The sequence below is a fragment of the Corythoichthys intestinalis genome, chromosome 8 (genome assembly GCF_030265065.1).
Source record: "Corythoichthys intestinalis isolate RoL2023-P3 chromosome 8, ASM3026506v1, whole genome shotgun sequence".
In the NCBI taxonomy this organism is placed as follows: domain Eukaryota; kingdom Metazoa; phylum Chordata; class Actinopteri; order Syngnathiformes; family Syngnathidae; genus Corythoichthys; species Corythoichthys intestinalis.
The window spans coordinates 29,650,014-29,664,109 of NC_080402.1; positions in this window are offsets into that span (position 1 = coordinate 29,650,014).

Here is a 14,096-nt window from a genome sequence, read left to right on the forward strand (position 1 = left end):
TTTAAAAGTGGAATGTCCTCCTCATAAGACCTCATTGAACGTGCATGTTTAGCTTTGTAAAATGCGAGCAAAAACACGTTTGTCAGTGCATGTCGCTGTTCATTACCTTTATTCCGCCCTATTCCGCCACTTGTCTGACATCGATAGTTTGCTTAATTGCCACATGCTCTGTTTTTTTCGTGCTTTTCAAAGTTTGGATGGCTGAAATTCTTTGACCCTACATAAAATGCGCTGCTCTTATCGGCGACATTGGGATTCTCACGGCACATTTTGTACCGCATTTCCGTGCAAGCATCATTTGCTTCTAGCCATGGTACCTCCTGTAGCCACTTTTCAGCAAAAGTTTTTTCGGTAGCTCCGGTGACATCTCTGTCGTCTGTCTGTCTTTTGACGGGGGTGGGGGAACACGGAAGTAATTACTCAGTGTGGCCTGCCTCTTCGACATTTTGAGAAGTTATTTTCTCGTGTCCGCCGCAAATACAGTGGTTAGCCATCGGTACGCAAAAGCGTATGGAAACCGTTGAGGGCCAGCGCGTTTGTCTACGTCCAGTACGCATGCGCGCATGCGGACCGACCACTTATGTGTACCCCTGTCTATATACTATATGGGTAAAACGGCGCCATTATAGATTGAACGCGACAATGCGTGAGTGGGTCGTGCAGCGCATGCAATAATTGCGTTAAATATTGTAACGTGGTAAATGTAAAAAATATTAATTCTCTCCGTTAACGCGAACCCTACCTTAAGCTTAAACTAAAGACTCTGGAAGAGTGTAACACATTATGTCTGTAACATTAAATACAAAACGATTAGAAAACGGTTAAATTAAAAAAAAAAACTATATATATATATATATATATATATATATATATATATATATATATATATATATATATATATATATATATATATATATATATATTAAAAAAAGGCATGTCCGAAATTTTTTTGCCGATTCCGATACTTTGAAAATGACGTGATCGGACCCGATCGATCGGGACATCTCTAATAATTGTGTCTCATTCTGCTCTTACATAAAATGTGCATCAGTTGGCACTCTTCTCTACTTGCAAATTCCTAACCTAACCTGCTGCCCTTCACTGTCTTATAATTCTAACACTAATTAATAATCCATGATGAAAAAAAAAAATTGGGCCCTTAGGATCAATAGATACAAACGCATACTACAAAGCTCCCAAGTTTCAAGAAAATCGGCTCTCAATTAACAGAGGAGTAGGACATCAAAGTTAGTGTCCACAAGAAGAAGAATAACAACAACAACCTGCATGCTGACTTAACAGGCCTTTAGCCTATTAAAGGAAATGTTTTACAGGTTGGACTGACACCTTGATATACAATTAAGACGTTTTCAAATTTTCGTATGCAAAAATCAATGGTACTTTTGACATACCCAAACTTGAAAATGGGTCAGTCTTGACCCGAAAACAATATACTGCAATGGTTTAGTATTTTCAGGCCAAGTAAATATACAGATAAAATTTAATTCACTAGCAAAAATATGTGCTGATTTCTAGCACAAGACAAGGGTTTAAAAAAAAAAAATCCTCCCTGTAGGGGGCCGGGCCAGGCGGAGGCTTTCACTGTGATAAATTCAAACACGCGCTGCGTTCTAACGCAATATTTAGGTGGAAACAGGACAAAGGATTTTGTGCATACAAGCAGGCAGAGGTGTCTCCAGAGTGATTTGGTTGAGGATTCAAGGTAATTATTAAATAAAATAGCACCATGCATGCACTTTGAAACATGAAAAAAAATGAAATGAATGGAAAAAATTTGCGTAAATTCAACTTGAAATATTTACGTAAAATGAATGATAACTGCCCGTTTTTTTGTTTTTTTTTTGCTTTAAACCAAGACTGTTTTAGGTTAATATCTAAAGAAGTTCCAGGATTTACGCATTTACGCAGACTTTTCAACTTAAAAAGCTACTTGTTTTGTGATGGCCGCAATGTTGGATTTTATGACCATACACAATTGCGTGACTTTACATTCAAATAATCTAGTAATTTTTGGCCAAATGCTTGTTTTTTGGCAAAAAAATAGTAATTTAGACACTTTTGGGTCCATACAAATTTTTTGGGGCTTTTACGTGTTTTATTTTATGTAACATTTCAAATTAAAAACGACGAGGGCCAGATAGCCGGCAAGACATGCTGAGGCAATAATGACATCGGAATTCAACCCAAATAGGTTGTGATTGTATATAGAAAAATGCTAACTTTGCTTTTGTTAAGTAACAGTAAGATGATTCTGCGTGTCTTCCTCCATGTTAAGTTTCTGATGTGAAAATTGAGAGATTTATTAGCTGTTGAAAACGTACATCAAAATTGCACAAAAAAAAAAAAAAAAAATTAAGGTGCTATTTTGGGCAGAAACTTATATGATATATTAAATATTGCTATTGATCCTGAAAATAAAGGCGGTTATCCCGAAAAAAAATCCTCCCTGTAGTGGGCCGGGCCAGGCGGAGGCTTTCACTGTGATAAATTCAAACACGCGCTGCGTTCTAACGCAATATTTAGGTGGAAACAGGACAAAGGATTTTGTGCATACAAGCAGGCAGAGGTGTCTCCAGAGTGATTTGGTTGAGGATTCAAGGTAATTATTAAATAAAATAGCACCATGCATGCACTTTGAAACATGAAAAAAAATGAAATGAATGGAAAAAATTTGCGTAAATTCAACTTGAAATATTTACGTAAAATGAATGATAACTGCCCGTTTTTTTGTTTTTTTTTTTGCTTTAAACCAAGACTGTTTTAGGTTAATATCTAAAGAAGTTCCAGGATTTACGCATTTACGCAGACTTTTCAACTTAAAAAGCTACTTGTTTTGTGATGGCCGCAATGTTGGATTTTATGACCATACACAATTGCGTGACTTTACATTCAAATAATCTAGTAATTTTTGGCCAAATGCTTGTTTTTTTGGCAAAAAAATAGTAATGTAGACACTTTTGGGTCCATACAAATTTTTTTGGGCTTTTACGTGTTATTTTTTATGTAACATTTCAAATTAAAAACGACGAGGGCCAGATAGCCGGCAAGACATGCTGAGGCAATAATGACATCGGAATTCAACCCAAATAGGTTGTGATTGTATATAGAAAAATGCTAACTTTGCTTTTGTTAAGTAACAGTAAGATGATTCTGCGTGTCTTCCTCCATGTTAAGTTTCTGATGTGAAAATTGAGAGATTTATTAGCTGTTGAAAACGTACATCAAAATTGCACCAAAAAAAAAAAAAAAAATTAAGGTGCTATTTTGGGCAGAAACTTATATACTTATATGATATATTAAATATTGCTATTGATCCTGAAAATAAAGGCGATTATTCCGACATTTGGTAATTTTTGAGCATCTGGTGTAAAATCGAAGAATTATATAGGCATTTTAAGTTTTGTTTTACTTCTATAAAAATTAGGGCTGTCAAATTTATCGCGTTAACGGGCGTTAATCAATTTTTAAAATAAATCACGTTAAAATATTTAACGCATTTAATGCATGCGCGGAACAACCCACTCATGCATTGCCGCAAACAGACTACAATGGCGCCGTTTGATGTATATTGAGAGTTAAGAGGCAGAGACAAGCAAGTGGAGTGGACACAGGCATTCATTGGGGCCGCGCTATTTATTGGCAAAAGCTTTAGGATCTCTTCCACAACAATTATATCTATTGTAGCGAGAAGATGTGGGGTAGAATGATAGGAGATGATCTTTTTCTTAACACCCTGTATTGAACACAACGCAGAGAAGATATACCATTTGCAGCCACCACTGACAGTCATGGTTGCCCGACTTCCTATCATGCATTTGGGCAGAACAGTTAAGTCGCTACAGTATCATTTACTGAAAGCACAACAAAAATAATATTCCTATCCCTCAAAAAAAAAAAAAAATGTTCACAAAAAGAAAAGCGCTCACTGCAAAGAGAACTGGCATTCCCAGTCAAAATAGCTATGCAAAATATTATTAAGACTTTGGTCAAACTCTATTTAAACATTTCGTTTAGCTCAACAAATACACTAGATGGCAATATTTAGTCACAATATACAAACTCACATTTATCTTTTAAGAATTACAAGTCTTTCTATCCGTGGATCCCCTTCACAGAAAGAATGTTATAATGTTAATGCCATTTGTGGATTTATTGTTATAATAAACAAATACAGTACTCATGTACAGTATGTTGAATGTATATATCCGTCTGGTCTCATCTTTCCATTCCAACAATAATTTACAGAAAAATATGGCATATTTTAGAGATGGTTTGAATTGCGATTACCGTATTGGCCCGAATATAAGACGACCCCGATTATAAGACGACCCCCTCTTTTTCAAGACTTAAGTTTGAAAAAAGACTTTTTGAACACCAAATTAATTTTTATACAGAAACGACCACGGAAAGCTTTTCTCTGACTGAGCATTTTTTAGGCGATCTTTTTGAGCTCTCCATCTCCGTACATTACACTCTGTGACACCATATTTCACAGCCGCTTTGCAGTTGTTTGAAGACACCGCCTCATTTATCACCATCAACTTGAAGTTTGCGTCATAACTTCTCCTCAGCTGCCGGTGTTCTGCCAAAATGTCCTACATCGGCGAAACGTCCTACATTAGTCGAATTTGACACCTAAATTACTACCGTGCGCTCTAAACTTGTTTTGTTTAGATGCATACAGGAATAACGTACTAAAGAAATGCCTGCAGAAAATACTTAAATGTAGTTATGTCAAATAAGGACGATTTAAATACGCTACGTGACTAATGTGGTCAACTGCTTCAAAGCTAACACAAAAAAACACAATGGTTAAAAGTATGAGAGGGTAATACATGCAAAAAGTATCTTTGAGGCTGTGAAAAGGTTCTAAATAACTAAATAAAAACAAAAATAGTGAGTACTCGCCGCTTCCAACCGATGTGCGCATGCGTGTGAATGCATATGCAAGCGCCCTGAGCATTGTGTAGGACGTTTCGCCGCGTAGTAAGGAATGGCCAAACACCGGTTAACCTGGCCAATCTTCGACCCACTTTTCTCCAAATTGTCGCGAAGTTTCTCCATTTTCGGTTATCTCTTCTATTACCGGTATTTTCTTCTCTTTTCCTTCTTACCACTTTCTTCTTCGTGTCAGGGGTTCCCTTTGGCCGCCCGAGTCGCGTTCAGCATTCGATTCATTGATGACTGGCGCCATCAAGCGTCGTGAATGGGTATATGTCTAGGCCGCAGTTTTTTTTTTTTTTTTTTTTTTTAGACCGCAGTTATAAGACGACCTCCTCTTTTTCAATCTTATTTCAGTGCAAAAAACATCGTCTTATATTCGGGCCAATACGGTAATTACGATTAATTAATTTTTAAGCTGTGATTAACCCGATTAAAAATTTTAATCGTTTGACAGCCCTAATACAAATAATGAATTGGGATTTTATTAGGGAATTAGGGAATGACTGAATTTTTTGATGCCGCTGCTCATGGAGACTCATATATGCTTAAGGGAGGTGCCTGGTTTGGTTTTAGTTCGCTAGCGGCTTTGGTTTTGAAAATATTTGAATAATTTGGAAAATAGGGCCTGTACAGAGCGGCCCCACGCCCCGTTCCCCATCAACTGATAGTGAAGTACTGTATAAGATATATGTATATATATCTTATACAGTACTTCACTATCACTATCTTATACTTCAAGTCACTTGAGTGTTTTCATATATATGGCGGAAAACACTCAAGTGACTTGAAGTTCCGCTCTGAGACCCCCAATTTAGTCAACTTTCAAAATTGTCCAATATGCATGTGTGAAACATCATTGGAAAGCTTAAAATTTCAATTTTCTGGGAGAAGAAACATTTTGAACAGGAGGGAATTTAAAACAAAACAACAACAAAAAGTACACCCCTAAACCGTAACTCGAGGTGAGAGCATGAGAGAGCATAATTAAAGGCACCATAATTTTAGCGAAATATTATTGCGTATTTACCTTGTTCTGATCCAAAAACGTGTAGCATGTCTCACCGAGAGTCAAGACACAGCTTTGAATGGCCAAAGCTGGACTTTTAAGGGATTTTATGGGTGAAACACATATAACAAGGGTCGCAATGCAGAAATCGCAGACATCAAGGAGTGTTCAAGATTTTCTTTTTAAATATTTACCCTTTTAAACATTTTCTTTTAAATTTTCCTTTGTTTGGATCGATTATTTATCGTCTAAAGTATCGTGAAAAATGCGACAGTAACAAAAAATAAAATAAAATTGCGCGATAGTTATGAGGTAGACATCTGTGACCAATTTACAGACACTATTTTTTTCATCGTGCCGTACTTTGTTTAAATGTTTAAAACATGCGAGTGAATAATTTTATTAAGTCGTCTTTTTTTTTTTTTTAACTAAATATTAGACATCAGTTAACGATTCTAACAGACAATATGAATAAATAAATATATATATAATATAAAATATACATAATTAAAACAAATATATATATAATTACTTACCTTTTTTATGGCTGGGTTGAAACAAAAGTGGTTGAGCGGTGTCTGTAAACGGGTCTCCAGGGTAAAAGGGACAAATTAACAAAGAGTTTGGAGGCTTAATGCGCCATGAAACAGGTATGGCAGCATATAGACATATTATATGAGACATATATGTACAGTGGGGCAAATAAGTATTTAGTCAACCACTAATTGTGAAAGTTCTCCCACTTGAAAATATTAGAGAGGCCTGTAATTGTCAACATGGGTAAACCTCAACCATGAGAGACAGACAACATTTGGGAAAAAAACCCCAGAAATTTACATTGTTTGATTTTAAAGAATTTATTTGCAAATCATGGTGGAAAATAAGTATTTGGTCAATACCAAAAGTTCATCTCAATACTTTGTTATGGACCCTTTGCTGGCAATACTGGAGGCCAAACGTTTTCTGTAACTCTTCACAAGCATTTCACACACTGTTGCTGGTATTTTGGCCCATTCCTCCATGCAGATCTCCTCTAGAGCAATGATGTTTTGGGGCTGTCGTTGGGCAACATGGACTTTCAACTCCCTCCTCACCCCGTGGCGACAAAATGATAACAAGAACGGGGAGCAAAAATCCCAGAACCACATGGGGGGACCTAGTGAATGACCTACAGAGAGCTGGGACCACAGTAACAAAGGCTACTATCAGTAACACAATGCGCCGCCAGGTACTCAAATCCTGCACTGCCAGACGTGTCCCCCTGCTGAAGGAAGTACACGTCCAGGCCCATCTGCAGTTTGCTAGAGAGCATTTGGATGATCCAGAAGAGGACTGGGAGAATGCGTTATGGTCAGATGAAACCAAAATAGAACTTTTTGGTAGAAACACAGGTTCTCGTGTTTGCAAGAAAAAGAATACTGAATTGCACCATACCCACTGTGAAGCATGTCCTTCCATCAGTAAGGGCATTGAAGATGAGACGTGGCTGGGTCTTTCAGCATGACAATGATCCCAAACACACAGCCAGGGCGACAAAGGAGTGGCTTCGTAAGAAGCATTTCAAGGTCCTGGTGGGGCCTAGCCAGTCTCCAGATCTCAACCCCATAGAAAATCTGTGGAGGGAGTTGAAAGTCCGTGTTGCCCAGCGACAGCCCCAAAACATCACTGCTCTAGAGGAGCTCTGCATGGAGGAATGGGCCAAAATACCAGCAACAGTGTGTGAAACGCTTGTGAAGAGTTACAGAAAACATATGGCCTCCGTTATTGCCAACAAAGGGTATATAACAAAGCATTGAGATGAACTTTTGGTATTGACCAAATACTTATTTTCCATCATGATTTGCAAATAAATTCTTTAAAAATCAAACAATGGGATTTTCTGTTTTTTTTCCCACATTCTGTCTCTCATGGTTGAGGTTTACCCATGTTGACAATTACAGGCCTCGCTAATATTTTCAAGTGGGACAACTTGCACAATTAGTGGTTGACTAAATACTTAATTGCCCCACTGTATGTGATATATATATATATATATATATATATATATACAGTACAGAGCTCGTATCTTAAATTTGCGCTTGCTAGTCTAGGCAAAAATATCGGAAAGACGAATTATGGCATGTAGCTCAAGAAAACACGTGAATCGTCTTAGTTGTATATCAAGGCGTCAGTCCAACCTGTAAAACATTTCCTTTTACAGGCTAATGGTGTCAAAAGTACCATTGATTTTTGCATACGAAAATGTGAAAATGGGTCAATTCTGACCCCAACACAATACAGGGTTAAGAGGATTTGTGTACCACATTATATTATTATTAAGAACCATATTATCTTAGTGGTTTTTATTTCCTTTTTTTTTTTATTATTATTTTTTTTTAAATGAGTTATGAAATTATTTACTTTGTGGCTTTTTTTCCAAGCCCACAAAAACTGGTATCTCAACAGTGGTGTGTGGACTTTTTATCCACAGTTACATTAATGTATGAATTTTGTTTTGTTTTTTTGGTAGGGTGGGGTGCTGGAGGTGGGGGTCCCCTGTGATTGACAGCAAAACACTAATGACTTTATGAATGGTGATGCCGTGGCAAAGCTTTTACAACTTAATGTGTTGCAAACCTTTAACCAGCGCTGATCAATTTCCCACTTTTCCATTATGTCCTTTTTCTCTATGCAAAGATGTCACTGCCACAGCATGATTTATTAATGTTGCATTATTGTCACTTATCGCTTAGTGCAAAAGTGCATTTAGATGGTGGACAACACGGACAAACGACATGTGGAACAATTGGTAAGTTTTAGAAATCATATTTTTATATAGGGAGTTCTTGAATAATTATAATAATAAGGAGTGCAGTAGAAATTCAGTGTCTATGCCGATGTGCCTGGCCCAGTAGGGGATGTGTTTATAAATACTCACACATGTTTGTTTGCATGTGTGACCCTACTTTTTCTAATCATTTCTCCTGGGAAGTGTGTATCCACTTGATGTCTTACTGAGAGGACACACTGGATGGGATTGCTGCGAAGGCTCTTTGACAATCCTCTACTCATCTGGTGGCCTGTACAGGAGAGGCACCTCAAAAACAACTCGGGGCATGGGCCAAAATACTTTGAGGTAAAGCTCTGCTAAATCATTTCTTTTATTTTCTTGCCACAAAAATTAGATGTGGCATTTCAGGATCCCAGAAGCAGTCACAAATTGCATAGGACAAATACAAAAAGCATATTTGAGTGGACTTTCTATTTCCTTTAAAATATGAATTGTCAACAAATCTATTTTAGGCTCATTAATCCTCAATTATGATGCAATTCTTTTCTTTCATAGTTGCGCACCTGATGGCTTTGACCTTTTCCTCTCCACATTTCTGATAAGTGCAATTTACATTTCCCGTCATTCCCAAAGAAATCCCTCTCCCACGTCATCTCTTTTAGAGAGGGCGACTCCACAAGGGAGACATGTCTTATCATTGTCACGTCTGAAAGCAATTGCACTTTTAAATTTTCTTAATTTCATGTCATTAAAAAATGTTTTGTTTTCAGCGGTGGTGCCTCACTCACACCCACACGTAATGCACATGCCAGAAAATGTTTGTGTTCGAGTCTGTGTGTATGAAATGTTCAGTAATGATTTGCACAGGGGCAGAACTGGCTTTTGTCAATATATTTTAGACTGAAGAACAACAAGACAATGTTGGTCATCTGTCTTGTTTGTCTCCAAGACAAAAAACAGACAAAGTTTAAATGGGACATTTGCAGGACTGAAATTCAAATAAAACAGTACATTATTTCCTCTGGTAAGCAGTCATAGTCTCTTAGTCACAGCATACACGCAAGAAGAGCGTTAATGGTTTCATAATTGTGCGAGGCAGACCATTGAGAATAATCAGCAGAGTGCAGCCTGGTGAACACAATATTAGTCATTGGCTATGACGTACACAATAAACCACACAACTCAACCACTTACTTCAACATGACTTTCTAAAGCATACTAACACATTGTGCACTCATATTGTCAGAAACATACAGTAGTACGTATAAAATTCCTTTTTGATTTTGTATTTAGCAAAAGTATAACTATGCCTCCAAATGTGTAAAAATGGTGCTATGATATATAAAATGTACCAATACAAACTATTTCAGTGTGACTGATGATTCTGTTGTGTTAAGAAAAGTGGACTGCCTGTTTAAATGGGTTATAATTCCTATACTATTAACCTAGTTTGGATGTCTATATCGTCAAATTCAATCTGTAATCTGTTTTATTTCAAATCCAGTGTGATGGTATTCAGTGCAAAAAAATAAACAAACAAAAAAGGATCAATAAAAGCATCCATTCCCCAATATTTATAGCCCTGACTGTAACTACTGTTATATTTTTACAGGGATCCACCGATAGAAAGGCTCGTAGATCTTAAAAAATGAATGTTATTATGAGTTAAAACAATTTGATATTGAAACCTCTCTGGATATTTTCTTTTTTATACAATTTGTAAAATTAGTTTAACTAGCAGGTCGCTATTATTCTATTCTATTCACATTGTTACGCTGCCGAGCTTCCAGAGTATGACGCTAGCAACATAAACATGTCACTTGTTCAACCCTTTAAATCTGAACCCGAGAGGAACATTAATGACCATGACAGCACTGTTGATATTTCACAAAACGAGCAGCAAAAGCAAAATGAACAGGAAAGATTGGAATACACGAGAAGAGAGTAGGGGAAAAAATGGTGTTCTGCCAAAATGTGCTACACCGGTGAAACGCGAATTTGACACCCAAAGTACGACCGTGCGCTTTCAACTTGTTTTGTTTAGATGCATACAGACAGAACACACTAAAGATGCGTTAAGAAAATACTTAAACGTAGTAATATCAAATAAGGGTGGTTTAAATATGCTACGTGACTAATGTGGTTAACAGATCAACAATCTGCTTTAAAGCTATCACAAGAAAACAATGCTTAAAAGTATGAAAAACACATACAAAAAGTATTTTGTGGCAATGAAAAGGTAATAAAAGACTCAATAAAAACACAAATAGTAAATACTCGCCGCTTTTAATGTGTTGGACGTCTCGCCGCGTAGAAGGAATTCGAGTAACCCGGTAGTGTTCGTCTAGTGACAGTGACAAACTATGTCATCACCCCGAGTGTCCATTGCACGCATAAAAAATGGCGCCCTCTGTAGGCCAAAACGTGTACTAAATATTATAGATTTTAAAATCAATGGCAATCTTTTATGTTTCTAATAACATATTTTAGTAAAAAAGAACAACTGTGGCTTGCTAAAGCCTATAAGTCTTTAAGTCGGAGGTTCCCTTAAACTAACTCGTTAATGTTGCCTTATAGGTATTATATTTCATGTAATATGGTGCTCCCAATTGAACTTTTACTTTAAAAGGTGTGCATACTTTTGGCATGGTCTCGCGTCTTTGAATTTGCGACTTTACTTACCGAGAGGTGATTTTACTTTGTAAACTTCACATAATGTGAAAGAGAAAATATACTGTAAGGAGGCGACTTCTCTTTTCCACAAACAGTGAATAAAATAAGTATCTGAACACACAGCTATTTTGCAAGTTCTCCCACTTAGAAATCATGGAGTCTGAAATTTTCATCATAGGTGCATGTCCATTGTGAGAGAGATAATCTAAAAAGAAAAATGTAGAAATCACAATGCATAATTTTTTAACAATTTATTTGTGTGATACAGGTGCGAATAAGTATTTGAACACCTGTCTATCAGCTAGAATTCTGACCCTGAAAGACCTGTTTGTCCGCATACTAAAAGTCCACCTGTACTCAATGTATTATCCTGAATCAGATGCACTTGTTTGAGGTCGATGGCAGCATAAAGACACCTGTCCACCCCATACAATCAGTAAGACTCAAACTCATAACATGGTCAAGACCAAATAGCTGTCCAAAGACACCAGAGACAAAATTGTCCACCTCCACAAGGTGGAAAGGGCAACGGAGCAAAGGTCCAATGTTGGAGCAAACATTAGAAAATGAAGAAGCTAAACATGATGGTCAATCTCAATCGGAGTGGAGCCCCATGTAAGATATCACTTCGTAGGGTCTCACTGATCCTAAGAAAGGTGAGGAATCAGCCCAGAACTACACGACAGGAGTTGGTCAATGACCTGGAAAGAGCTGGGACCACCGTTTACAAGGTTACTGTTGGTAATACACTAAGACGTCATGGTTTGAAATCATGCATGGCATGGAAGGTTCCCCTGCTTTAACCAGTAAATGTTATGGCCCATCTTAAGTTTGACTATGACCATTTGAATGATGCAGAGGAGTCATGGGAGCAAGTTTTGTGGTCGGATGAGAGTAACATTGAACTTTTTGGTCATAATTCCCCTAACCGTGTTTGGAGGAATGATGAGTACTATCCCAAGAACACCATCCCTACTGTGAAGCATGGGGGTTCTAGCATCATGCTTTGGGGGTGTTTCTCTGCACATGGGAGAGGAAAAGTGTACTGTATTAAAGAGAGGATAACTGGGGCCCTGTATTGTGAGATTTTGGGGAACAACCTTCTTCCTTCAGTCGGATCATTGAAGATGAGCCATGCCTGGGTCTTCCAACATGACAATGACCCGAAGCACACAGCCAGAAAAACCAAGGAGTGGCTCTGTAAGAAGCATTATAAGGTTCTAGCATGGGCTAGCCAGTCTCCAGACCTAAACCCAACAGAAAACCTTTGGAGGGAGCTCAAACTCCGTGTTTCTCAGCGACAGCCCAGAAACCTGACTAATGGGTGGGCCAAGATCCCTCCTGCAGTGTAATGCAAACCTGATGAAAAACTACAGGAAACGTTTGACCTCTGCAATTGTAGACAAGGGCTACTGTACCAAATATCAACGTTAGTTTTCTCAGGTGTTCAAATACTTATTTGCAGCTGTATCACACAAATATATATTTAAAAAAATCATACATCGCGATGTATGGATTTTTCTTTTTATATCTCTTACAGTGGACATGCACCTACGATAAAAAAAATTCAGACCCCTCCATGAGTGGATCTCTCCTGACTTTGGTACTCCCCAAGGTTTCTCGTTTTCTCCCGAAGACTCTGGAGTTTTTGGAGTTTTTCCTTGCCGACATGGAGGGTCTAAGGATGGGGGATACCCAGGACTTGAATTTATTTATTCATCTTTGTTGCTTCGTTTGTTGTTTCTGATTGTGTATCATATTGCCTCTGCAAAGCCCTTTGAGACAACATTTTTGTGATCTAGGGCTATACAAATAAAATTGAATTGAATTGAATTGAATGTTTTCTAAGTGGGAGAACTTACAAAATACCAGGGTGATCAAATACTTATCTTCACTGTAGAGTCAGTATGTTTTCATGGTGGTGGAACTGAAGTTGCGCCTTCAATGATTTAGTTGTAACTTGTGTCTATTCATGCTTGGAAGGATAAAAAAACGGCCACTTCTCAGTTGGCCCTAGCGTTGTTAGCTGTTCTTTGAAGGGGATAAAGTAACTTGTAAATATTGTCACCACTGCTGTTCCAAAATCCATCACCTAAAAACATAGCATGTCACAAAATGAATGTTTTTATCAGCCTGTCAGTAGCGTTTTGCATTGTTTGTTAACATTAGACTAAAAGATGTTAGCCAAAGACATGGGGCAGTTTTAAATACAAAGCATGTAATTTTCTTTGACAGTCAAATTCAAGTGGGAGTGACTTTGGGCATACAGAAGCTGCATTTTAGACCACCCGGAGAGAGTGCTCGTGGTTTGACTTGCTTTGTTCTTTTTGGTGAGGAAACTAATATATCTACTGCTCTGTTATTCATGGATCGATTAGAAGGAAATTTGGTAGGTATATTCTAGATATGTATATGCACTCTCTCCTGGGAGCCCGATTTTCTCAGGGCTGATTAAATAGAATAATCAACTCCTGAGTTATTGTTGTTTCAAGGTTCTAAGTTAACCATTTGAGTGCAAATACGCACTTTCGGTGTGCTGACCTATTGTTGCCTGTAGGTTCCTAGTTAGCCAGTAGAGGGTATCTGAGCTTGTAGAGTGTTCTTTCATGCCTCTGGGCTGATGAGATGATTTGGGAGTAAGCCAGGCGGTTATAGATCATGTGAATTTGTTTATTGAAAAAT